This window comes from Eumetopias jubatus, unplaced genomic scaffold, assembly GCF_037043125.1.
Source record: "Eumetopias jubatus isolate StellerSeaLion01/CBP00866 unplaced genomic scaffold, mEumJub1_p1.0 scaffold_13, whole genome shotgun sequence".
In the NCBI taxonomy this organism is placed as follows: Eukaryota; Metazoa; Chordata; class Mammalia; order Carnivora; family Otariidae; genus Eumetopias; species Eumetopias jubatus.
Window position 1 is genome coordinate 67153151 of NW_028274819.1, and position 26803 is coordinate 67179953.

The following is a 26803-nucleotide window of genomic DNA, read 5'->3' on the forward strand; positions in this document are numbered from 1 at the left end:
ATCATTCTTCTGGGGGGAAGTAATTTCTGTCTATTAAAAGAGACAGATTCCAAACTAAGCTATGTGGGAAATCATTTGGTATTTAGTAGAATTCAACTCATGCACATAGCCCTAAAAACTATAATTAAAAAGGAGCTAGGCAGGGAAAATTAGTAACAGCAAGACTTTAAAATGGAAATCCTTAGAATAAAGGAATAGCTGTTGTTATCATATTAGTATTACTCTGTATTAAAGATGTCAAGATAGGGGCGCCTGGGTGGCTCAGTCGTTAAGCGTCTGCCTTGGGCTCAGATCATGATCCCAGGGTCCTGGGATCGAGCCCCGCATCGGGCTCCCTGCTTGGCAGGAAGCCTGCTTCTCCCTCTCCCACTCCCCTGCTTGTGTTCCCTCTCTCGCTGTGTCTCTCTCTGTCAAATAAATAAATAAAATCTTTAAAAAAAAAAAAGTCAAGATACTGTCGTTGGATTTCTTCCCCTTCTACCTAGTTTCTAGACCTCCAAGGAATCTTCATTCTATTTTCTGAAATTAGATGCTTCAAAGATTTTAGAAGTAAACCATGAAATGAGTACACTAAAGAAGCATTAATTTTTGCAGATTATTATTAAATAACATTTTTATCCCACATTAATAATTTAATCACATTTGTTAGATATCCCAAAGATAGTGTTATCTGAAACCAAATCTGGTTGTTTCAAATGGATCGGAACTTGGCTGTGGAGTAGGAAAAGATCCTGTATCTCTCCCCTCATTGCTCCCTCCTCCCTTCTTCCCTTCCTCCCTTCCTTCCTCCCTCCCTCCCCACCTCCCTTCCTTCCTTCCTTCCTTCCTTCCTTCCTTCCTTCCATTTATTCTTCCTTTTTCCACTCATATGGCCTTAGGATGCACTGTATCTATACCAGGGCAACATTTCAGTGGAAGGGGTACCTTGGGAAACTGCCAAATGCTTGTGTGGTAGCATTCGGACAAGGAGGCGTATTTGCAGCGCGTGATGCTGTAGTCACTGCTGCTCCCATATGTCCTCTCTCAAGATGTTTGTGCCTCCATGGTTGATGTAGATGTCACCAAAGACTATCCCTTTAATTTCTTTAATTTTTAACATTGTCAAAGTTAATATATGCCCTTTGCTTTTCAACATCATCAATGTTAAATCAAACCTTTTAATTTTTAACATTTTAAAGTTAATATAAACTCCATTAAATGCTTCTCAGCTGATCAAACACAGGAATGATCACTATGAACTAGTCATATTAATAGTTTTTTCAGTAGGGACCCAGTAAATTTTTCTGGTGATGATATTGTCAACAGTTAAATGATATCTACCCTTATTTATAGTATTATTTTGTATGCAAAGTACTATTATCCTCAACACCTCATTGGAGACTGTGCTCACAGCTCACCACTCCAGACTTCTTCCCTAACTGTCTGCGCCATCTCATCACCTCTCCTCCCCTCATCACCTCCCCTCCCACCTCCCCACCTGCCCCGAACCCCTGGAGCTTTAATCTCTGTATGTGCATCAGCTCCTGTCTTCATCCTTCCAGGCGTTGTTAACATAAGATATTATGTGTAGTAGATTTTACTAAGCCTGTTGATTTCCTGGGGCTGCCTGCCATAGCAAAGGACCACAAATTGAGTGGCTTAAACAGCAAAAGTTTGTTGTCTCAGTCTGGAAGCTAGAAATCTGAAATCAAGATGTTGGCAGAGTTGTTCCTTCTGAGAGCTGTGAGGGAAGGATCTGTTCTAGGCCTTTCTCCTTGACTTGTCGATGGCTGTGTTCTTCCTGTGTCTCTTAACATTGTCTTCCCTTTATGCATGTCTCTGGGTCCAAATTGCCCCCTTTATAAGGACACCAATCATGTTAGATTTGGGACCAGCCTAACAATCTCATTTTAACTTGCTTATCTCTATAATGATCCTGTCTCCAAATTAGGTGACATTCTGAGGTACCAAATGTTAGGACTCCAACACATCTGTTTTAGGACACAACTCAACCCATAACACTAATGCTTAAAGATAACACATAGGAAATACAACACAGAAAAAAACAAAAAACAAAACAAAACAAAAAAAGCTTAAGCTAAATCTCAAGTGTCATTGTCAGAGAATCTATCAGCTATGCCTGGTATAGAGTCTGATTCTCTCTATCCTTCTGTCCAAACTGCTACCATATTTCCAAGACCAGCTCACCATTCTGGATGGAAATCTGATGGTGTACATGCCTCTCTCCCTGTGATGGTTAATTTTATGTGTCAGGTTGACTGGGCCACAGGATACTCGGATATTTGGTTAAACATTATTCTGAGTATTTCTGTGAGGGTGTTTTTGGATGAGACAAACATTTAAATCAGTATGCTAAGTAAAGTGTATTGCCCTCCATAATGTGAGTGGGCCTTACCCAATCAGTTAAAGGCCTGACTTGAATGCAAGGCTAACCCTTCCCTGAATAAGAAAGAATTCTCCTACCTGACAACCTGCAAACTGGGACATCAGCTCTTCCTAGTTCTACAGCAGCTTCCAGCATAAGACTCAACTGGGACACTGGCTCTATAGAATGTGCATCTCCCTGCCTCCCACCCCCCACACACAGGTACACTATTGGTTCTGTTTCTCTGGAGAACCCTGACTAATATGCTCCCTAAGACGACATCCTACCTAATAAAGAACAACCACAAATAACATTAAGTATTCCTTCAGGACTGCAATCTATCTGCTACAGGGCCAGCCCTTTATCTTACTAAATACTATACCCAAATCCTCCAATCTTAGGCCTTTATATCTGGGTTATTCCCCTAAGTTTCACTCATTCTTACAACCAAAACTGCTCCCCCATTGGTCTCTCCAAGAGCCTGCCCCAAAGACAAAATCCAGCTGTCAATCTTAGTACAATCATGGATTAAGAAATACTGAGGCCCAGGGGCACCTGGGTGGCTCAGCTGGTTAAGCGACTGCTTTCGGTTCAGGTCATGATCCTGGAGTCCTGGGATCGAGTCCCGCATTGGGCTTCCTGCTCGGCGGGGAGTCTGCTTCTCCCTTTCCCGCTCCCCACTCTTGTGCTCTCTCTTTCTCATTCTCTCTCTCAAATAAGTAAATAAAATGTTTAAAAAAAAAAAGAAAGAAATACTGAGGCCCAAACTCAGAGCACTCTGCTTTATGCCCAGAACTTCTTACATACTCTTTGCATACATGTCAAATCATAGAGCACCTCTCAAGTTCTCTTCATCTAATTCCATCTAAGGCTTTTTGTGCAACTAGATAATTCCTTCTATAGCTTAATATTTCATGCGTGTGACTTTGTAAAGAATTAGCCTTGTCTAATTAGGACTCAGCACAAAACCCTCCAAAGTTTAAACAGAGCTGAACCAAATCAAACTCTTGAAATCAAGAGTGTTTGTAGGTTGGAAGGGAAGGACAACTCCCCCTGACTCTGTGGTTGACTTTCATCTTCACTTTGGGTTTCTGTTTTCCAAATTCTCTATGTCACTACATCACCTGGTCACATCTCATCTAAAGCTGTGTGGTTCCCCTTTAAATTTTTCAATGTGGACAAAAATGTTTTTCCTTGGCGTAACTATGACAGGCTGGTATTTTCAAGAACAGCTTTACTAAACATGAGGGAAAACAGAAAACAAATAATTACAGAAAACATACATGATATAAAAATAGCCAAGTTTCCAACTGCAGGTTTCTGTTTCTAAAAACTCCATTAAAAGTAGGAAAGTTTTACTGGGCCTCAATTTCATTTACCCTTAGTCAACCACATCCCTTAATTTTGCTGTATACTGTCTGGACTCCTTCTCTCCCACCTCCAACACTTATCTATCCCTGACCCCTATAATCTTGAGCTGCTAGCTTAGTTTTTTGAATCCATATCCCAAGGAAAAATACCCAATAACTTTTAAAACTATCATTCTCCTAATAAAAATACCCTGGACTCCCAAAGAGCTGCCAGAATGCCTGCTTACAAGAGGTTTTCAAGTTCTGATGTTGAAGAGCCACTGGGTCTCCAACATTAACTCTTCTCAGTACTGATATTAAGTCAGCATAGAACAAACTGCATTCCAGGAAATGGTCCCTGGGATAGTGAATATTCTTTACAATGGCAGATAGGGTTCTGAGCTCAAATAAATTTGAAGAACGTAGGGTTAAACTAAGTTTCACAGTTTTCTCCAATACAGAATCTCTCAAATCATTTCATAAAGTTGGCAAATACTTGCTGAGCGCCTATTATGTGCCAGGCACTGCTCCAGGCACTGAACAAATCCTGATGAAGAATGAGCAGAAGAGATAAGACCCCTGCCCTGTCTTCATAGAATTCACTTTCTAGGTGGTTCCCCAAAAAAGGTGAATGACCAAACAAACAAAATCTCAAATAACGGTAGGGACTGGGAAGACAGTAAGGGGTGATGTTATAGGGAAGAACTGAAATTGGGGAAACACAGGCGGCAGAGGGAACAATGAGTCCACAGACCTGGCAAGACAAAGCTTGGCATGTTGGAAGAAGAAAGAGAGCCTCTGTGCTGGAGCTGAGAAACTGACCAAACAGGAAAGTGCATGTCAGGAGATGATCTTAGAGGACATGGTAAGAAGGAAGATTTGACCGTTGGTGCAGTGGAAAGCAATATGAAGTGCTTTAAGCCTTAGCACAATCTAATACTACAATTTGAAAAAAAGAAATTTCCTTGGCTGTTGTGTAGAGAATGGAATTTAAAGGCCACAATTACAGGTGGAGACCAGTTAGGAGTCTCTTACAGTAGCTCACCTGAGAGATGATGATGGGGGGTTGTCAGAACAGGTGGAGAGAGGTGGATGGTGCCAGCATGTTTTTCAGGAGTAAAGACAACAGGGCTTCCTGATGGGTTAATGTGGGAAATAGGGACCAGAGAGAAGACAGTGATGTGGGAAATAGGGACCAGAGAGAAGACAGCTACAAGACTTGTAGCTCTTGGGCTTGAGCTTAAGCAGTTAATTACATGGTAGAATTATTAACTGAGCAAGGAAAGACTAAGGAAGCAAGACTTACAGGAGTGAAGGAAATCAAGAGACTCTTTTATCCACGTTCTGTTCAAGATACCTATTATATATGTAAGAGGTGCTATCAAGTAGACAGATATTATATCTAGGAGTCTGGAGCTTAGGAGAAAGGTCTGTGATATAAACTGGGAAATCATTGGCATTGAGGTGGTATTTAAAGTCATGGATCTGGACGAGATCATCTAGGGAGAGTGTAGAGAGGAGTTAAGGCCCAAAGCCAACCCCCAAAGGCACTTTGAATTGGGAAATCTGGTACAGAGGAGGAGCAGCAGAGAAGACTTTTAACATGTTCATGTGCATTAATGACTCCTTACGAGGCAATACAGAAGGCGGCATTTCCCAAACTTATTTGACCCCGGGACCTTTTGTCACATAGCATCTCACAGGGATAGGGTACCAGTGAAAGCATTTCGGAGAAATATTGTTCATAACTTTCTAGCTGCACTCCACTGTAGCATAATATATTAACTTCTAAGGTGACATAGGCAAGTCTTCTCCCTCTAAGCAGAGAGGTATTTCAATGAAAGCCCATCAGTTGCTAAGCAAAACACTGCGCTGATGATCCAGGCCAAAAAATGTACCTGTAGGAAGCACACGGGAGCCAAATGCAGTCAGAAGGAAGGAAGGCTGTTCCACCATCGCTTCACTGAGCCAAAGTTCACATGCTGGCTCCTTTCGCCTTTTTACATTAATAATAGTTATTTTGGTGGAGGAGTGAGATTGAAGATTCTGAGGAGAGGTCCAGGAGGAAATGCTCTTTTTTTGGTGAATTATGTAACTTTTTTTCCAAAATGCTAGCATTTGGGTGTTTCTACCTATATACACTACGCCAGAGTATCATTTGATGCTCTGGAAAAAGTTAATTTAGATAAAGATTTTTCTCTATTTTCTAGTTAGTTTTTTTGGTTTTGTTATAAAGAAAAGAAACTCACTCAGGTATATTATTGGGATCTGAGGCAGCCCTAAGGACAAGATTCTCTCTAGGACCCATTTTCCCTCCCCTTCTCTCTCTCTCTTTCTCTACCTACTCCCCCCCGCCCCCCCCACCACAGGCCAGAGGCTGTATGGTCTTTCTCTCATAGTATCTCTGAGACCTCTCACATTACATTACACACTAAGAAATCATAATAAAATCCTCTACATTTGTATAGCACAGTCTAAGTGGACCACACATGTTAATGGACTAAATGTTTGTGTCCCTGTAAAATTCATATGTTGAAATCCTTAACCTTCAATGTGATGGTATTAGGAGGTGGGGCAGTAATTGGGACGTAATTAAGTCTTGAGCACTGAGCCCTTATGAATGAGATTAGTACCCTTATAAGAAGAAACACAAGAACAAACTGATGGTTGCCAGAGGGGAGAGGGCTGGGGGGAGTAAACAAAATGGATAAAAAGGAGTGGGAGATACAGGCTTCCAGTTATGGAATGAACAAGTCATGGCAATAAAAGGTACAACAGAGGGAATGTAGTCAATGATATTGTAACTGCACTGTACCGTGTAGCTATGTTTGCAGTGAATATAGCATAAAGTGTAAACTTGTTCAATCACTATGTTGTATACCTGAAGCTAATGTAACATTATGTGTTAACTATACTCAAATTTATTTTTTTTTAAAGATTTTATTTATTTATTTGAGAGAGAGAGAGCATGAGAGGGGGGAGGGTCAGAGGGAGAAGCAGACTCCCTGCCGAGCAGGGAGCCCGATGCGGGACTCGATCCCGGGACTCCAGGATCATGACCTGAGCCGAAGGCAGTCGCTTAACCAACTGAGCCACCCAGGCACCCCAACTATACTCAAATTTAAAAAATTAAAAACAAGGAGAAAAAAAAAACAAGAGGGACTCTCTCTCTCTCTCTCTCTCTCTCTCTCAGCTGTGTGAGGATACAAGGAGAAAACAGTCATATGCAAACAGGAAGGGTTCCCTCACCAGACACCAGATCTGCTGGGGCCTTGATCTTGAACTTCTAGCCTCCAGGACTATGAGAAATAAATGTTTGTTGTTGGAGCCACCCAGTCAGTCTATGGTATTCGTCTCTAACAGCCCAAACTAAGAGAATACAGTCTGGCAGGTTTGCTTTGTAAACAAGGAGACCAAGACCTAGGGAGGAGAGACACAACCCAGTGGAAGGAGCCCTAGATGGGTTTGATAGACCTAAATTGTGCCTTTGTGTGACTGTAGGCAAATGGCTTCATCTGAGCCTCAAATTCCTCTTCTGCAGAGGGAGAAGATTGAGAAGGGGTAAGTGATTTTCAATATGCATTTTTTTTGGAATTTACAGTCTGATTTTATGATTTTGAGATGGAGTATCTTGGCTGAGGTCATACGATTAGGTGGTTCATGGCAGAGTAGGATCTACTTGTTCTGTATCACCTGGTCCAGTGTTTTGCTTCATGATACCACACTGTATTTCCATTAAAAAATTTTTTTTTATTTCAGCTAATTTTTCTCATCTATTTGGATTGCTGTGAAAACACTGCATAAGGCAGCATTGTGCAGTGCAAAAGCATAAACTTTGAAACCAATGGGACCTGGGTTTGGATGTAGGTCTACTTTTAGGTCTGTGACCTTGGAGCAGCTACTTAACTACCATTTTCAGTCTCATTTTGTCATCTGTAAGACAAGTGTATATAATACTTGCCTTATCAGATTGCTGATCAGATTGAAATTGTGTCTATAAAGCATCATGGTCATAGCAGGTACAGACATTCTTAGTCCATTCAGGCTGCTAACAGAAATTTACTTCTCACATTTTTGGAGGCTGAGAAGTCCAAAATCAAGGCTCTGGCAGATCTGGTGTCTGGTGAGAACCCACTTCCTGGTTTGCAATGGCGGAAAAGGGGCTAGCTAGTTCTTGGCCTTTCCTTATAAGGGCAGTAATCCCATTCATGAGGACTGTGCTGTCATTACCTAATCATTCCCCAAATCATGCCCCACTTCCTAATACCTTCACACTGGGGATTAAGATTTCAACATGAATTTGAGGAAGATACATTCAGTCCCTAGTACAGTCCATCTCACATTTCACATCTCCCTCCTTCTTAATGATCTGGGGAGATAAGGAATTAAAGCAAAGAGTTCATGAACCAGGATGGGGATGGGGCTTGCATGTTCCGTGTAAGTAGTATTTATTTAGGAAAACATTTTATTTCAATCAATCTTGTTGAAAGCCTTTTCAAAATATTTGTCCGTGCTCCTCCTTTGGAAACCACACACTCTGAATATAATTGAATCTTTCTTGATGACTGAAGACCTTGCCATGCCTCAGGCTTATTATTCAAAACTTATTCAGCTGCTTGGATAAATACGCAGAAGGTGCAAAACTTAGTTGGAATGTGTTGAACTCAGGAAATCTTCTAGAAGTTTGTTATTTACTTTGAATTGAAATCTTTGTTAACAGCTTTTTTGTGGTTCAGACTTCTAAATAGTGCAAACATTCCATTTATAGATGAGGTTATTCGATACTGTGTTCTGGTTAAACAAATGATCAACAGATTTTTTTCTTTGAAGGACTAGTTTGTTGAAGGACCTGAAGCAGGCATTGTTTTGAACATGAGGGAATATGAAGATTAGTTGGAGGCCTTAAGGAATGGATAGCCTCATGGGGGGAGGGACAAAACATAAACTCATAAAAAAGTAACCATAACAAGAGCCAATGAACAAGAGAAGTCTTCATAAAGAAGTCAGTGCTTGAAATGGGACTTGAACCATGTAGGATTTGGACCAGTCGTGCTCAGTGGTAAGAAGAATGTTTGATAGGGAAGGGTCGTTAAAGTGGAGGGAGGGAATAGTTTGACTAAATGCACAGGGAGGGGAAACTTGGGTTATAGCCAGAGGACCATAAGTTGTTCATTTCAGAGATAATTAAGGTTAACAAAAGATATTTAGTTGGGACATTCCTGGTTTTTGATAATATGTGCTGAATAGCCAGATGTCTTGAAAAGTGTTCCTCAGGCTCCCGTAGTTGTGGGAAACTATCATCTACAGTACATGCTTTTGTAAATTATTTTATCTCTGTGGGCCTATAATACATATGTCACAAGAGAATTCATAGGGCTTCCAATTTGCCTGTTATTAGAGGCCTAGAATCATTTCTTGGATACCAAAGTTGTCTAGTACACCAGAAAGCCCTACCAAGATCCATTCTCCTTTGTAGAAAACAACTTTTAGAGCCACAGGATAGGTCCTGGGTTTGGATCCTCATTGCCCCTCCTTAAACACCTCAAGCCGGGAGTGTGGAGGAAGGAGAGAAACAGGTTTTTCTAATCTCCCCACTTGCCTCACCTGCCCCTCATTTGCCAGCCCAGCCCTATGCCCACTCCCATCCCACACTGGCTCCTTAAAACAAGGTCACTTTCCTCAGAGGGAAAGACGACAGCCTTTCATCTAACTGGTCAAAGGACTTACATATTCCTTCTTTATGAAAGTGGAAAATGAGAGGAAGAAGGGAAAAATCTGTGCAGGACCCTGGTGTTATAGGACATAGTCTGCTTTGCGGAAGCCATCACTCCCAGCAGAGGTAAAAAAAAAAAAAAAAAAGCACGACGTAGCAATGTGAGCAATGTGTATATTCCACATTAAATTATCTGGGCAGTGAGCCCCTTGTTAAAAATTGCTGGATGGACCATCTCGTTAACATTTCCAACTATTGATTGACTCTGATAAGGAGAGAAAAGAAAGATTGATGGGGTTCTCAAACTCAGCATTCCACATGTAAAGCAAATCTAGACTATGCCAAAGAACATGACCTTTTTGCTTTTTAAGGAGGCAGACATTTTATCCTGGACACCAAACGAGGAGGGCAGTTGGTGTTACTCCCTGTATAGAGCCAAGGTTCCCTTCTAGTCTTCTCTTTTTTTGTTGTTGTTGTTTTTCCATATTTGACCTCTTTGTTCCTGCCCTTCACCTTCAATCATAAATGTAAAACTGCTCACTATACAGTGAAAAGCTCCTTTCCTAACAAGGCACAGGACCAGAGTGGTAGAATTGGAAGGAAACTCAGAAGCATTGAATTCACCCTTCTGGCTTTTGAGATAAGGAAAATGAGGCCCAGAAAGATCAAGTGGCCTTACTGACTATGGAGATAGTGTCGATGGAAGCAAGTGGTGGCTCATGTAGTGTTAGTCAGTTTACAGAGTGTTACCACGCATGGGATCGCATAAAAACCTGTGTGATGTAGGTGAGATTATTATGATTCTTTTTTTTTTTTTTTTTTTTTTACAGAGGAGGAAACTGAGGCCCAGAGAATTCTCCCATAAGGAGAAAGAGCATACCTTTTCATCAGGGAAACTGCCCATGACAAAGCCTAGTGGTTCTGAAATGCCAAACTCTGTTCTGAAGGGCTAGGCATTCAAAGATTGGTAAGATGCTGCCAGTGTGCTCACCTCTCTTAGAGGAATGTTGTCAGTCTTCACCCAAGGCCACCCGCAGGGCACCCCTAATGCTATCAAAACACTACCTGACTCCTGAAAGGACTGAGTTCCAGGTAGCCATTTGACGCCCTCTAAACATGGTTTTGTGGAAACCTTAGAAAGGGCCAGCTCTTCTGCAGAGGAATCTACATTTTAAACTACACAAAACTTAGGGGCGCCTGGGTGGCTCAGTCGTTAAGCATCTGCCTTCAGCTCAGGTAGTGATCCCGGGGTCCTGGGATCGAGCCCCGCATCGGGCTCCCTGCTCCGCGGGAAGCCTGCTTCTCCCTCTCCCACTCCCCCTGCTTGTGTTCCCTCTCTTGCTGTGTGTCTCTCTCTGTGTCAAATGAATAAATAAAATCTTTAAAAAATAAATAAATAAACTACACAAAACTTAGAGTCTGTAATGTGAAAAGTAGATAAAGTTGGCTCAGGATTATGGAAGCATTCAGAGTTTAATTGGAAATAGAGGTGGGATGGGGATGAACTAGGGGTTTTCAGGACTCCTCTCATCCTGTCTTTTACTATTCTTTGTGAGAAGCACCCACCTCAGTGACCCTGCCTCTTCAGAATGGCACTAACAAGCATACACTCTTCCCCCCCCCTTTTATTCTTGGGGAAAGAATCTGATCACCAATTAGATCATACTTTCATGGACAGGGAAAAATCATTTGGAACTTCGTTCATCTAAGACAAGGGTCAGCAAACTACTGCCTCTAGGCTAAATCCAGCCTACTGCCTATTTTTGTAGGCTCATGAGTTAAAGACAGTTTTTACATTTTTAAATGGTTGGAAAAAATAAAAAAAAAAGAATAATATTTCATGCCACATGAATCTTATATTTAATTTCAGTGGCAGTAGATAAAATTTTAGTGGAGCGCAGACACTTTTATCATTTGCATCTTGTTTATGGATGCTTTTGTACTACAACAATGGGGTCTAGTGACAGTTGCAACAGAGGTTATATGGCCTGCAGAGCTTAAAATATTTACTATCCAGCCCTTAACAGAAAATCTTTGTCAACGCCTGTGTTAGAGCACTAATCATACTGTATGAGAACTAGCTCTATGCATATCCATCTCCTAAACTAGACTTTGGATCTTGTGAAAGGCTCTACTTTGCTTAGAATGAACCTTTACTCTGGGTTGGCACTCTGTACATGTCTGTAGGATAAAAAGAAAAATAAATCAATGATGTGGGTTTGGGCAAGTCACTTTTCATTTCTGGGCCTTAGTTTCCCCTTTTGTGAAATGAAAGAGTTGGCTAAGGTGACCTTGGTCCCTTTTAGTTCCAGCATTCTATGTTTTACTCTTACAGCAGCCAAAAATAAATATCATGTTCAGTTCACTGAATCTTCTTTTTTATAACTTTGGGTTCTCCCTTAGTGACTTTCTGAATATTGGCTGGTTTCTCAGGTCTGCCAGTACCACGAATTTACTGGATCATATGATGTTAGTGTTGTGTGCATTGCCTACTGTGTGGAAATTCATTATCAATCAATAACTTCCTTTTCTCCATGGCTGCCTGTCTTATGTGACTCTAGTGACATGAACGATTTTCTCAGGACCCGGTCACTATTAAGAATCTGAACATGTGGAGTCCAGAGACCACACTCAGGATTTATGACCAACCCGCACCTCCATCAAGATGCATCCACACAGCCTAGAAAACAGCCAGCTGCCATTACTTAGAAAATCTCACTACTTAGAAAAATTTAGTACTTGGAAAATAGTGGCATTTTCAAACCAAATGGATATAAAAGTTCTCCAAACTTCACAAGTGCACAGGGCCAAGCCCTCAGATGGTGATTGGTGGACACTGTCATGGCACAAAGGTTATATGGCCTGATGTGTTGTCAACGGGATGTGATTTGAACAATTATCCTGCACTGTTTCATCCCAGAAGGGTCATTGCCTCTCCCAACCCCATCACTGTTAAGGGGACAGAAAATGTTAGAATTGAGGTACACAGGATGTGAGGAAGCATGCTTGCCATAAGTTTGGCCCAATGAAGGCTTCCTGTGCAGCAGCCAAGACCAGACCTCATGCAACAGGTGAAATTTGTTTTCTGGACTCTTCTGTTCCCTTTTCTCCTTCTTCCCCAAGTTTCTAACATTGTCCATTCATCTTGGGCCTCTGCTATGATGCCCCAGGCATGGGAAACACCCAAGCTTTTAGTGCAGTATCTCCTTTCCATTTGTTTTTAAAATGAAGGGTAGTGAGGTATAGTGGAAAAGTGCAAAGCACTGAAAATCATGTTAGTCTGAGATCCAGTTCTTCCACTCCTTGGTGAGTCTTAGTTCCCATTATCTGCTTAATGAAGATGATACTTACTACCTACTCTACTTATCACCCAGAGTTCCTTACAGGCAAGGATCATGCATTATTTATTTTTCTTTTTATCTTGCCCTGCTCAGTACATAGCATGCAGTAGACACTTGGCAAGTGTCTAAACAAAATTGAACTGACTTTACATATAATCTTACATGGATCATGACATGTGGAGTGTTTGAACTAAAAGGAGCTCAAAGACCTACTCAGTTCACTGTCAGCAAATAATAGGCAGACATGCACCACTTCTCACTTCTGTGCTAAGTGGTCCAAAACAGTCACTATAGTCTTTCCAGCTGAGTGTCTTTTTTTTTTAATCCGAGCTTCACAATCTTCAACAAAGTTCTCTGAAAGGCCACTATCATTTGACTAAAATTATCACTGAAGGAAAAAAAATTGATATAATTCTGGTTTGAGTTCAACCTCTACCTTATAAATGAAGAAACATAGACCTAGGAAGATGATATGATTTGGCAGAGGTCACAGAACTAATTGCAAGGTCAGTTGGAACCAGAATATAGGTCTCTAGTTTCTTCATCCAGTGCTCTATCCACTACATAACATTTGCTTTCTGATAGAAGTTGCAGTGCCTTCAAGCCAAGGAGAGAGCACTGGGGGAAATGTCTAGCAAGGACAAATGAGTATGGGAGGCAGGGAGGGAGAGAATATAGGACAGCCTTAGAGTCATAGAGTCTCCCTGTCCATTCAGAAGGCAAGTAAGTTATTCAGCAACTTTCACTGAAGGCCTCTTTCAGGCAAAGGTGCAAGGCCCCAGAGACCTAGAGAGATAAAATAAGGACTCTGCCCCAGGACTTATAGACCCATAAACAGTGAAAAACAAAACAAGATGATAAGTGAGCTAACAGAGATATGCTTAGAGCCCTCCAAGGGCCAGAGGGCATGATCCAGAGAAGTCGAGGAGGGCTTAAATGAGGAAGTAAACTGAGCTAATTGTTCCAAAAAGAGTTACGGTTCTCCCACAGACCTGTACCCCTGAAACAAATAATACATTATATGTTAAATAAAAAAAAAAGAGTTATGGGTCTCCAAAGCAAAGAAGGGAAAGTGTATTCCGTCAGAAGGAACTGTGTGCAAAGGCATGGTCTGAAAGAGCTTGGCATATAAAGGGACTAGCAAAGAGTTCTGCATGGAAGGAACATTGATATGTGGCAAATGGAGGAGAAGAAGGGAGGGGATTAAGAACAGTATCAGGAGGGGCGCCTGGGTGGCTCAGTTGGTTAAGCGACGGCTCAGGTCATGATCTCAGGGTCCTGGGATTGAGCCCCACATTGGGCTTCCTGCTCAGGGGAGAGCCTGTTTCTCCCTCTCCCTCTGCCTGCTGCTCTGCCTACTTGTGCTCTCTCTCTCTGTGTCAAATAAATAAATAAAATCTTAAAAAAAAAAAAAGAATAGTATCAGGAAAGGGACCTGGAGAGATAAACAAAAGCAGCCTGCTTTGAAGGAGTCTACAAAGATTGATAATACATATACATAAATAATTATAACACATGATAGAACAATCTAATGCTTTTCAGACCACCAAAGGAAGTACAAGGGAGTCAGAGAAGGGAGAGATGATTTCCCACTAGTGGTTGGAGACTCTATCACTGATTAGCCGGGCAGAGTTAAAATTGGTCCTTTTAAATTTTGGGGATTCAAGTAGAAGGTAAAGATCTGCAGTATAATTACATACCCAGTCATGTTCTTTTTGGATCATATCTTTAACTTAATAGACCAGATCCTAAATCCCAACACACTGCCCAGTGGCATGCCCATTCCCACTATATAACATATTGTATATTTTGTTCACCATTCTATTGCCAGCACCTAGAACCATGCCCGGCACCTAGTAGGTATCAAATAAATATTCATAGAATCAGTCTTTTAAATGATGTGTTTTTACCATGGCAACCACATACACTAGATTTTCCAGAGAGTCTTTAAATACCCCGTCCTTTAGTTGCCATTAGTACAACTATGTTTGTCATGCATCTGGAGTTCTGACTTAGAAAATATGGTAACAAAACTCATAGATACAACATAGGAAAGCTTCATTCTCATTGTCAAAAACTCCCTATGCCAGCTTGGGTATTTGGGAGGGATATGAGAAGGGAATATGGTTTTATGTAAAGTACACTGTTTCTGGGCTGGAGGCCTCAACCACTCCCTTCTGCATGGTTGGCTGCCCATGTGGTCTCAGACAAGAGCAGCCTCTCCTTCTCATTCTTTGCCCACTGAACACACAAGCTTTGGGAGTCTTGGATGAAAGTAGAAAGCATTAGCATCTTGAAAACGATGTAGTTGGGGTGCTTGTGGCCTTGTATGGGTCTTTCCAGACAAGTTTCTGGCTGTCCTATTGGGAGTGGAAGTCTCCAACATCTGCAGAAATGAAAGTGTGTTGTTACAAACTTAGCATCTGCCCAGCACTCCCTGAAATATAACATTTAATGTGCTTGATTATTACTATCAAGTAGGTCATCAGTGAAAACCATTATCAACCCTATAATGTTCTTCATTTTTTTCTCCTCCTTCCTCACCTCTCCCTCTTCTTCTCCTCCTTGTCCTCCCCCGCCCCCCCCCCCGCTTCTTCTTCTTGCACTGTCCTTCCATTTTTGTTTGGCTTTAGAGTCAGATGTCAAAATTACTGGGTGCACATAGATTATTTTTTTTTGAGTTGAGGAAGAGGCTTGCATTATATTCTGACTTTTCACAGCCTATCTCTATCTCCTAGAAAATTGTGCATCCCTTCTGCCTTTCTTAATGGTTTTATCATCTCCCATTCACCCAAAATAAAAATCCTTAGAACTATCTCCTCTATTTCTCTCACCACTTCATTCTTGAGTCCTCTTAATCTACCCCAAATTATCCTCACATGTATCTCCTCTTGTCTGCCACCTTAATTGAGGCTCTCAATCAGCCCCTTAACTGACCTCCCTGATCTCCTAATCAGAGCCTCCTTTGCACTGCTCCCTAATCATGGTAAGACTGTGACACCGTCCTCCTCTGAAGACATGGGCGGCTCCTCATCATACAGGGAATAAAATAGAAAGTCTTTGGCATGCTGTTCAAGACCATGTTGAGTCTTGACAGTGCTTTACCAGCCAACCTTTGGAAATTAAAAATCTATTTAAGAAGAATAAATTTATAAAATAAACTGGATATATTACATAAAAGCTGTTGTCCAAAAATCTGCAAAAAGAATATGTGTGTATGCATGTAAATAGATAAATGTATATATACACACACACACAGTGTTATAAGTGGTTATTAAGGTTTCTAGGCAAGCCCACAAGTCTATTCAATATATAATTGTAGGCAAACTACTGTGCATTCGCAATTTTTAAAAAATTACTCAGCAATGCCAATAAATACAACAGGAAAACCACTAACATTTTAAATTATTTTTTTAAAGATTTTATTTTATTTATTTGAGAGACAGAGAGAATGAGAGAGAAAGCACATGAGATGGGGGGAGGGTCAGAGGGAGAAGCAGACTCCCTGCTGAGCAGGGAGCCCGATGCGGGACTAGATCCAGGGACTCCAGGATCATGACCTGAGCCGAAGGCAGTCGCTTAACCAACTGAGCCACCCAGGCGCCCACATTTTAAATTATTTTTAAGAAATACATCCTGAGGGGCACCTGGGTGGCTCAGATGGTCGGGTGTCTGCCTTCGGCTCAGGTCATGATTCCAAGATCCTGGGATTGAGCCCCATGTCAGGCTCCTGGCTCAGCGGGGAGCCTGCTTCTTCCACTCCCTCTGCCCCACCCCCCCGGCTCATGCTCTCTCTCTCTTTCTATCTCTGTGTCTCAAATGAATAAATAAAATCTTAAAAAAAAAAAAAGAAATAGATCCTGACTGCTGGCCCTTGGGGTGACAAGACAGACAACTCCATTTGTCTTAATAGGTTACATTTACTACATGCTTACAATATGCCAGGCCATGTCCTAAGACCTTTATAAGCATTAGCCATACAAGTATTTGATCTCACAACAACCTTATAAAATAGGTATCATTTTTGTCGCCACTTAACAAACAAGGAAACTGAGGCACAGAGAAGTTAAATAGCTTGCCCAAGGTCACCCAGGGAGTGGTAATGGTAGGGTTTGAATTGGGGCAGCTTGATTCCAAAGCTCCCACTGTGAATGACAAGCCTAGATTAAGAACCACTAAGAGAGTTCTCCAGAAGAGACAGGGCCAGTTAATAGTGGGGGATGCAAGGAAGTGTCTAAAGCTGACAGTGCATGACGGACTGAGGACAAAGCTGGGTAGTCAGGATTGGGTACTGGGAATACAGCATTTTGTTATGGTCATTTTGACCCTAGTGCTATTTTGACATTCACACTTAATTCATTTCTATGAAGAATAAAGCATTAAACTTTCAACTTAAAAAATCATCCGGTACTCTGTGCAGTAGAAACTCATTCTAATGTCTGGATGAAGTGAGAGCCAGATTGGGGATTGAAGGCTGGGGAGTCAGAGATGTGGTAAGAGACGCTGAAGCCTAGAAATGGGGTAAGGTTGTGACACACATTGTTTGTTCATTTTTTGTAAGTGACTGGCTTGGTATTTAGGATTACAGAACGTCCATGGTGTCAAAGTGCTCTAAAAAACAAAAGATTCTTCTTCAAAAAGGGACTTACAGGAGGAAGAGGTTCAGCAGTGAACGCTAACCACAGCCTGCCTTGGGCAGAAGCAGAAGCAAGCCCCAGGCCAAGTCATGGAAGGAGAGTCACTTTCTGTTCTGCTTGTCAGAAAGGGCAAAGAATCAAAACATCACTTTCATAATGGATGAGTTTACAAAATTGCAGGAAGTGTGACAAGACTTGAAAGACAAGACACATTTTTTTTTAAAGAGTTCAGCTTTTACTGAATGGGTTACAGAAGAGGATTAGTCGGAAAGACCAAAGCCCATGTCATCATCAGCCTCCTCTGACTCTTCTTTGCTTCCACCTCCTCCTCGGCTGGGGCAGCCATGCTGCGGGGCACAGGGAGGGGGCCAGGTCCAGCTGCTGGGGCAGGTCCACCAGCCCCTACATTGCAGATGGGGCTCCGGATGTTGACATTGGCCGGGGTCTTTGCAAACAAATCCTGCCCAAAAGGTTCAACACTTACACCTGCTACTTTAATGAGGGCATTGCTCTTATCCTCCGTGTGATCGTCACCTCATCGTGGAGCAAGTTGAGGGCCGGGTAGATGCAGGCGAGCTCTGAGAAGGGCGTGCGAGTGCTGGGCTGGCACTGCTGGACACAGTGTAGTCACTGGATAAAGTGAAGGCCTCACCCCAGCATGGCCTTAGCTTCCTGGGAAGGACCAAGCACCTTAGTGCAGCTGAGGAAAGGCAAGACACATTTTTTAAATATCATGCAGTATCTTTTTGCTGTTGAGTATTTCCCATCTGAAATTTGGGATTATTTGACCAACTGGCATGACCTCTGGTATTTTCCATGGATCAAGAGAAAGTATTGTGAGAAAACTGGGATACAGAGCCAGGTTCAAATCCAGGCTCTACGACTTGCCAGGTGAATCTCAACCTCTGAACCTCAGTTCCTTCATGGATTAAAAGGGAGTGATAATATTGCTTAAAGTCTCAAGGTTGTTGTGGGCCTTAAATTGTGCCTCAGCTTTTGCGCTACTTACATCAGCAATGGGACAAAAAGAACGCCGCCAAGAAGAGAGACCAGGAGCAAGTGGACCTTGAGGGTGAGAGCTCGGTGCCCCCCCGCAAGGTCGCACGGACCGACAGCCCGGACATGCACGAGGACACTTAAGACTCTCACTCCCCCACAGGCGCCTCCTGTCTTGTCTGCTCCTCGCCTGCCCGCCTTGTGTAAGCGCCCCCCGCCCTGCCCCCCACCGGCCCACCCACACCCGACCATCCGTACCACTTCCAACCTCATAGGAGCCGATGTATTTATTTTCCTTGAGTTTTTATTTATGCTGTAAAATGTACCAAGCGATGGTTAACGGGGACGTCAGACCCAGTAATGTGATGTTGGTAGATGCTTTTTAAAAAAACAACATTGTTATTCACAGGCCCCCCTCCCAGATCCCCCTTTTGCCCCCCACCCCCTCCACCCCAGTTCTCCGGAAAAACCAGAGCGTGTCTGCAAGGGTCTAGGGCCAGGGGCCTGCTGTAGCCTGGCAGCATGGGTGGGAGCCCTTCTCCCTGCTCCTACTCTCCAGTCCGGGCCTTAAAGACTTGGCTGGGACCTATTCCGTACCCAGGCTTTGCTCTGAATGTGTGCCAGGGGGAGAAGTCAACATTTCCGGATCTTTCTCTTAAGTCATTTTATCATGGACTAGTGCGTGCTCCGTGTCCACCCCAATAAAAGGATCTTTCCTAATAAATAAATAAATAAATAAATTGTGCCTCAGCTGTCAGCCTTCAGTAAATATTTATCAAATGGCAAGAGTGGTTAGTAGCATTACAGCTGAAGATTTTATTTTACTTTTCTGTATTCCTTAAATTTTCTACCATGAACGTATACTGCTTTTGTAATTAGAAACAAAAACATAAAACTTATTCTTTTTTAAAATGACAGACATAATTTCTCATATTTTCACCTTTGCTTCTTTCATTTCCCTTTCTGTTATATATAAAAACGGGTCTTCTCCCCCCAGCAATATTCAGAAGATGCTATGGGATGTCAGTTATTGTCTATACTGCATCATGGTTTTAAGGGGGTCAGCTCAGCGTACCCAGGCCTGTGGTACTTAGATGGGGCTGAGGTCAGTGGTAACTCAGAGCTCTGTTCTCTCCATTACACATCGATATCCGTCCTGACACTGCCAGGCCTCAGGGAGCTCCATTTTTTTTTTTTTTAATCCTACTAGTTTCATTTATTCAGCACCAAAGCCTGGAGGCACTGACATAGGCTGCAAGAGTCTAGCCTGCATTTGGTCTTTGGAAACCAGGGAGAGTGTGGGCAAGTGTATTAAATAAAGCAAAGTTCTGCCAGAAAACCAGCTTCTAATCTTGAAGTGTCCCCTGGTTCTCTTCTTTTCTTTATAATTTTAGGTTTGTGGGTCCCAGATCTCCATATTTACCTTCTGGAGCTGCTGCCTTAGCAATAAGAAAAGATGAATGTAGGGATTTAAGGCTGAGTTACACCAGCCCCTGAAGCATTCTCACATCAGGAAGCATAACCAGGCGGCTCTGTCACATCTGAAGCTACCTGGTCTGCCCACCCTCTCACGCTGTGGGCCTTTTCTCACACAAGGACGTAAGGGAAGAGCCAAAGGGCCAGGACCTTTCTGAGTGTATGGGCTTCTGTGGGCACAAGGTGTGGTTCATCAGCTTCCTTTCAAACCCACTCCTGCTCGCTTGTTCCTATTTCAGCAAACATCACTGCCATGCACCCAGCTGCCTAGGTTAGAAATCTAGGAGTCATCCTTGACCACTTTCCCCCCTGCATTCACATCCCATGTCCAATTATACATGTAGACCTACTTACTCTACTGCTTTAAATGGCCCTCAAAGTCATCTGCTTCTCTAGTGCCTTTCTCCCCTTAGCCCATGTTTAAATCTCTTTTACAATATTCCTGTCAGTGATCATGTGGTCCCACTTTGGACACTGCCTATAATGGGATTTACTACCTCCAAGGTGATCCATTCTATTTCTAAACAGCAGGAGGAGTTACAGTGTTCTTCCCTATGTCAAACCAAAATTGGTTTCCCTAAAGCTTGCACTGTGTTCTGGCCTTTAGGCCTACGTAGTCAAGACAATCTTTTCTGCTCTGAGTCAGGCCTGGGTGTGAAAGCATGGTTACTATGTCCCTGAGGCATTCTCTTCTCCAGACCACACATCTCCACTTGTTTCCACCTATCCCCATAAATATTGTTTCAAGCTCCTTCTCTAGTCAAATGGCCAACAGAGCTACTTCTTCCCACTCTGCGGAAGCCTGAAAAGCATCTTTACATAAACAATATTATTCTCCTTGATTCTCCCATGTTAAGCTCAGAGATCATGTGACCATAGAGAAAATTTCTCCCATCCCTGCAACACCCCATCACATACATAACTCTGTAGATAGCTTTGAAACAAGCAGGTCAACTTTATTATTTGCAAACTAAAGCTAATTATATTGAGCTGTCAGGATTGTTGTATTAAAATAGATAACGAAGTTTGAATTAAATATTTCAACAAATATTGATGTAACACCCATCATGTACTGGACGTTCTGCTGGACTCTGGGTATAAGACAGTCCTAAAGATGTTAGGAAAGACCTCTACCTTTATGGAATTTCTAACCTAGAGACTGAATATGAGAGGCTCTCCAAGGGTCATACAGTTTGAACTGAAGCCCAGCTCAAACTCTCCCTAAAGCCAGTTGGAATTCTCCCTTCCAGTGACCTAAGCTGGAAGCTCAAAAGTGGTACCCACTATTATGATTATCATAATAATAAACATAGATACAACCACATTAATGCCAATAAACCTTTGGATGTTACAATTTCCTTATGAGAATAATGCTTTTAGAAACAGAGCAAAGACCATAGTGGCATTACTTTGAATAATAACCATTATATCACAGATTGTCTCAATTTCTCCTCCTATAAGCCGCCTATTTCCTATAAATCAAGGAGTTTTATAATAAATGAGCTGAGTTAGCGTCCACACAGTGACTGTCTATTCAAATGTGGATTACTTGCTTAACTTGGGCAAATGGAATGAGAGATTCTAGAGTGCAGAACAGCAGCTTCATCAGGGAAGGTGCACCTGCACTTGTAGGTACAGTGCCAGGCTTCCTTCCTCCTTCTGTCTGTCTGCTGGCACAATTATCCTGTCCGTAAAAGTCGTCTTCAGCCATCATCTATGGATGACAGGATATGCTTCTACCATCAAAGAGGCTTTCAGCTTTTCCAAAAGCTGTGTCTTGGCTTCCTCATAATTTGTTCAGCATTTGGTCAAGGAACTGATAGAAATGGAAGAGTTACTTACTGTAAAACACCCAGTCTCTGCTCATTTAAAACCACTGATCTTCCTATTTCTCTGTTACTGGCAGATAATCCACCATCTCGGGTGGGGTGAGCATGAAACCACCACCTAATATCTCACTAGGGGAGGGGAGTGACCACAGGATGTCAGCCTCCGTGTCGGAAGAGTGGCAAATATTTAGCAAGGAGGGTTTCACATTTGCTTATCTGAGAAGTGCTCCACGTCTGTACCATGCTGCTGAAATGAGAGTTAAGATCTCTTTCGTCAAGCCTCCCCCACTGACCCTATATGCTGACAAGATTTTTAAACGCAATCCATGTCTTGGTATTAATCACACTCATATTTATAGTGGCTCATATTTGTTAGCTGTAGTTAGTCCGGCATCGTGCCTGACACATACTTTATCTCAGTTATTCCTCATTGTAATCTTTTGAGGTAAGCATTTTCTCCTTTCACATGAAAAAACTGGTTCGGAGAGGGTAAATGGCTTGCTCAGGTTAATTTAACTAATAAATACAAATGGCAGGATTCGGGCCCAGTTGAATGTCTATTTCTCTTTACTCCCTTACCCACCACCCCAAACACTTGAATCCCAATCCAGAATCAAGGGAACCATGCTCAGAGCATCCTTCCTCGCCTACGTGTTCACTCCTGTCCATTGTTTGTGGCCTTTTCTATCTCCTACATAGGATTTCAGTTCCTGTGAGGGAAAGAGAACTTACTCATCTTTGTGTTTCTCCCCAGAGAATAGAACATAGTCGTTCTCAATAAGTACATTTTAAGTGAAAACACACACACACGAACCAGAATACAGAGCTATCACTAGAATTTCTGACTCCTACTTCAGAATTACAGAAAGGCTCCCATTTTAAAATTAATAATGAATCAAATCATCTTATCGTGCCTATGTGATAGTAGCCATAGAGTGATGAAACAATGAAACCCCCCCTTTTTTTATTGCAGCTCCAAATTGCACATCCTTTAGCTATCCAAAGCCAGAGAGAATAAAATCTTCCCATCCTTAGTGTGACACTCAAAAGTAGTTGAGCAGAGACATGCCGTTGCTTGAATACGGGTGGAAGAACTTGTAACTCTGCACAAATACCGAGGCTTCCCCAGACTCACAAGAAGCTGGTGGGAACTCGTTGTTCACAACACATGGGAGGAAATCTCTCCCCTTTATACAAGTTTGGCCTCACTTGGAGCAGTTGCAGATTGAGAGACAGAGTTCTTGGCCTTAGTATTTAAGACTCTGACACCTGAAAGTCATCATTCCAGTTGGAATGGAAGCCACACGGAACGAATAGGTATGGACGATCAGCAGGCCAGGGAAGCAAGACTGACATGGCGGTAACAACTCTCCACATTCATACAGTGCTTCCTATATCCCAGGCGCTTCCTTACATTATTTGTTTTAATCCTTACAACAGGCTGAGGGGTAGTTACATTTAAAAAGATGTAGAAATGAAGCTTAGAGGAGTTAAGTGACTTGCCCAAGACCTCCTTGTTGGTAAACGTAGAGCTGAGGGAATTGAGTTGAGGTCTCTCTGACTCCGAAGTCTAAGCTCTTAACCGCTCATGCTAATCATTAACCGCACTTGCCTAACCATTGAATCTGTTCTTGGCGATCAATACTGGAGGCTAAATTCTAGATACGTACTGCATTTTATTTATTGCTTTATTTTTATTTATGTAAAAGCTAAATGTATAGTTCTCATCCTCTAAGATGAATGCTATCATTCTCAACTAATCTTTTAGTTGTCAGCAGAAGTCCAGGCCAACAACCTTCTCTAGATAATATACAGGGACATCTGGATTCCGTGTCTTCAAACTGACAATTTTACTGAAGACACCGATGCCCAGAGTGGGCAGACCAGATAAGCAGCAGCCGTTACAGACTTGAGTCTGATGAAAAATACTACTTACTTCACTTATATTTGTAGACTGTGTTATGGCTACCAGGCATGTCATGTATATTCTTTTATTTGATCCTAAGGAAAATTGTGAGGTAGATAAGGTATGTAATATTATCTCTATTATACAGATGAAGAGGCACACCCAGAATTATTATCCTATTAAGTTCTAGGCTTGAGAATCCAAATCCCAAATAAATGAACTTCTAGCCCTTTTAACCCTTCAAAAATACAGATGGAACTGGGCTCAAATCTTGACTCTACCACACATCTCTTGGAGCCTGCAGTTTTCTCCTCTGTCAAATAAGCGATGAGGATGTCTACTTCACAGGATTGTGAAACTAGATCAAGTAATGTAGGTAAAACCCTTTCAATAAAGAAGTGAACAGAACAGATGTAGATCCCGTCCTCATGGATCGGAATGGTGGGAGGTGAAAAAACAAACGTTCAGTGATTACACAACTTGACGATCAAGTGACAATAATCGTAAGTGTTATAAAGGAAAAGACAGAACACTCTGTAGGCGTACCATAGGGTGAGCTATCCTCCCGTGTGGCTGAGGGCAGGCCTTTCTTGGCCGTGACAGCCAAACTGAGACCTGAAGGTTGAGTGGCAGTTAGCGAAGTGGGGGGCGGGGGCACGTGTGGGTTGTAGCAGAGAGTGTTCCAGGCATGAGGAGCATCAGTGAAGCATGGATGAAGAAGCTTGGTGACCTTGAGGATCAGAGAAATGACTTCTGTGGCTGGAGTGTAAGGAGCTCCAGGAAAAACGATGTGAAAGGATGCTGGAGAAATAGGCAATCTCCAGGCCATGTGGAGCCTTGCAAGACAAGTTAAAATTCTTGAACTTTAACCCAGGAGCAATGAGAGTCATGGAAGGGCTTTAAGCAAGAGGCAACATTAGATGAAAGCTTTAAAAAGTCCAGTTCCAAAAAATAAAAAAATAAAAATAAATAAATAAAAATAAATAAAAAGTCCATTTCCAAACTAGGGAAAGCTGGCATCTTTTTAAAAGCTTTCTTTTCTTTTTTTAAATAAACACATCTTTAGTACCCCTTATATTGCAACAGTGACATAGACTGTGCGTTTGAAATATAAAATGAAAAGATTTAGACTGGGGCAAGTACCAGCCCCTCCCTCTACTACTTTCAGGATCTAGGACAAGTCACCTCAAAGACTATCTCTGCTCTTGCTACCTAACACGGTTTCTTCTCTAAGCAAAAGTTAACCTGCAGATCTTAAAAGTACTTTGAGAACCAGTGTACACACTTCTGGGAAGCTCATTTATTCATTGTTTTTGTCAAACAAATATTTATTAAGCATCAGCCACATGCCCAGCATCATATTAGGTACTGGGGGTTCAGAGGTGGATAAGATACAGACCCTATACTTTAAGAACTCACAGTTTGGGGTAGACATAGGCCAGAAAAAAAAAAATAAGTAATCACTATGTTGTACACCTGAAAGCAAGATAACATTGTGTGTCAACTGTACTCCAATTTAAAAATTTTTAAATAAAATAAAAAGGGATGGAAGAAAATACATCCATACATCCATACATAAAAAGTAATGACAATAAAATGGGATCTACTACAAGAGAAGAAGCAGGGAGGGAGTTATTTACAGAGCTTAGAGTCAAGGAAAATTTTTAGTAGAGGTGATATGCACATAGTATGTGCTTAATACATGTTAAGTAATACATGTTGAATGAAAAGTTTGAGCTATCTTTTTCCCCCAAATTTATTGATATATAATTGGCATATAACATTGTGTGAGTTTAAGATATACCATGTGTTGATTTAATACACTTCTATGTTGCAAATGATTACCATAACATTGTTTTTTTTTTAAGATTATGTCTATTTAGAGAGAGAGAGAGAGAATGTGAGCGGGGAAGGGGAAGGCAGAGGGAGAGGGAGAATCTCAAGCGAACTCTGCGCAGAGTGCAGACCCTAACACGGGGCTAGATCTCACAACCCTGAGACCTGAGCCGAAATCAAAACTCTGGAGACTCAACTGACTGAGCCACTCAGGTGCACCTACTACGATCACATTATTGAGCTGAGTCATAAAGGATGAAGGGAAGCCTACCAGACAATAAGAGGAGTAGGGCATGAATAAGATCACAGATACCGTAAAAGTGACCTTTTCATATATTACTTTATCAGCAGTCAGCTGGATGGGTTGAAAGGGAGAGATTGTAGGTAAGGAGACCAAGTGAAAACCTGGGGCAATAATCCAGGTGAAAGGTACAAAGGACTTACTGTTCCCTCAAGAGTAATGGTGGCTCTACTCAGTTTGCTTGACACTAAGTTTTACTTGGTAGTACAGTGTATGGCTTGTAAGTGTTAATACATCTTCCCATGAATGGATGTCTGTTCACCTTCATGGGGGTAGAGACCATGTCATCTACTGAAATCCTTGTAACGCTAATGCTATGCTCTGTATCCATATGCACCCATCAAAAGTTGGGTTGACAGTTGGATTCACTGAGTTACGGTGGGAGTGGGGCAGCTGGAACAAGAGAAGTGGGAGAGGGCGCCTGGGTGGCTCAGTTGGTTAAGTGACTGCCTTCGGCTCAGGTCATGATCCTGGAGTCCCGGGATCTAGTCCCACATGGGGCTCCCTGCTCAGCAGGGAGTCTGCTTCTCCCTCTGACCCTCTTCCCTCTCGTGCTCTCTGTCTCTCATTCTCTCTTTCTCAAATAAATAAATAAAATCTTTAAAAAAAAGAGAGAGAGAGAGAAGTGGGAGAGTACTCCCCATCTGCCGTGCACCACAGGCACTCTTCCCTCCTATAAGGCAACATCTTAAATTCAGCCAAACCTCCTTCTTATTTTCCCCCAAAAGCTTGTTATGTCCTTTTCCTTGTTCGGTCACATCCATCTACCCTAGCTAGAAACCTCAAGATAACATTGGAAGCCAAGAACAAAGCTAGGGGGAAAAATCATTTTTCAGGCTTTTAAGAACTGTATTTTCTTCCAGGATCTTCCAAAAGAGTTTTGCCTCTCATTCATACATAGAAGGAAGTCAGTGGGATCCTAAGATTCAACAATGCTACTTCTCTGAATCTACCCTAAAGACACACTCCCAAGTGTACCTGAAGAAGCATGTATAAGTGTATTTTATATAAGAGATAAAAAGTGGAAATTGCCAGGGGCGCCTGGGTGGCTCAG

General features: G+C 42.1%; 1 long non-coding RNA gene and 1 pseudogene across 2 annotated transcripts in view; one reads left to right on the forward strand and one right to left on the reverse strand.

The window, feature by feature from the left end:
* The window catches only part of LOC148162670 (uncharacterized), a 139581-nt gene that overhangs the window by 37581 nt on the left and 75197 nt on the right, over positions 1 to 26803 (forward strand). The window lies entirely within an intron of this gene.
* LOC114226617 (large ribosomal subunit protein P1 pseudogene) lies at positions 17627 to 21588 on the reverse strand (annotated as a pseudogene).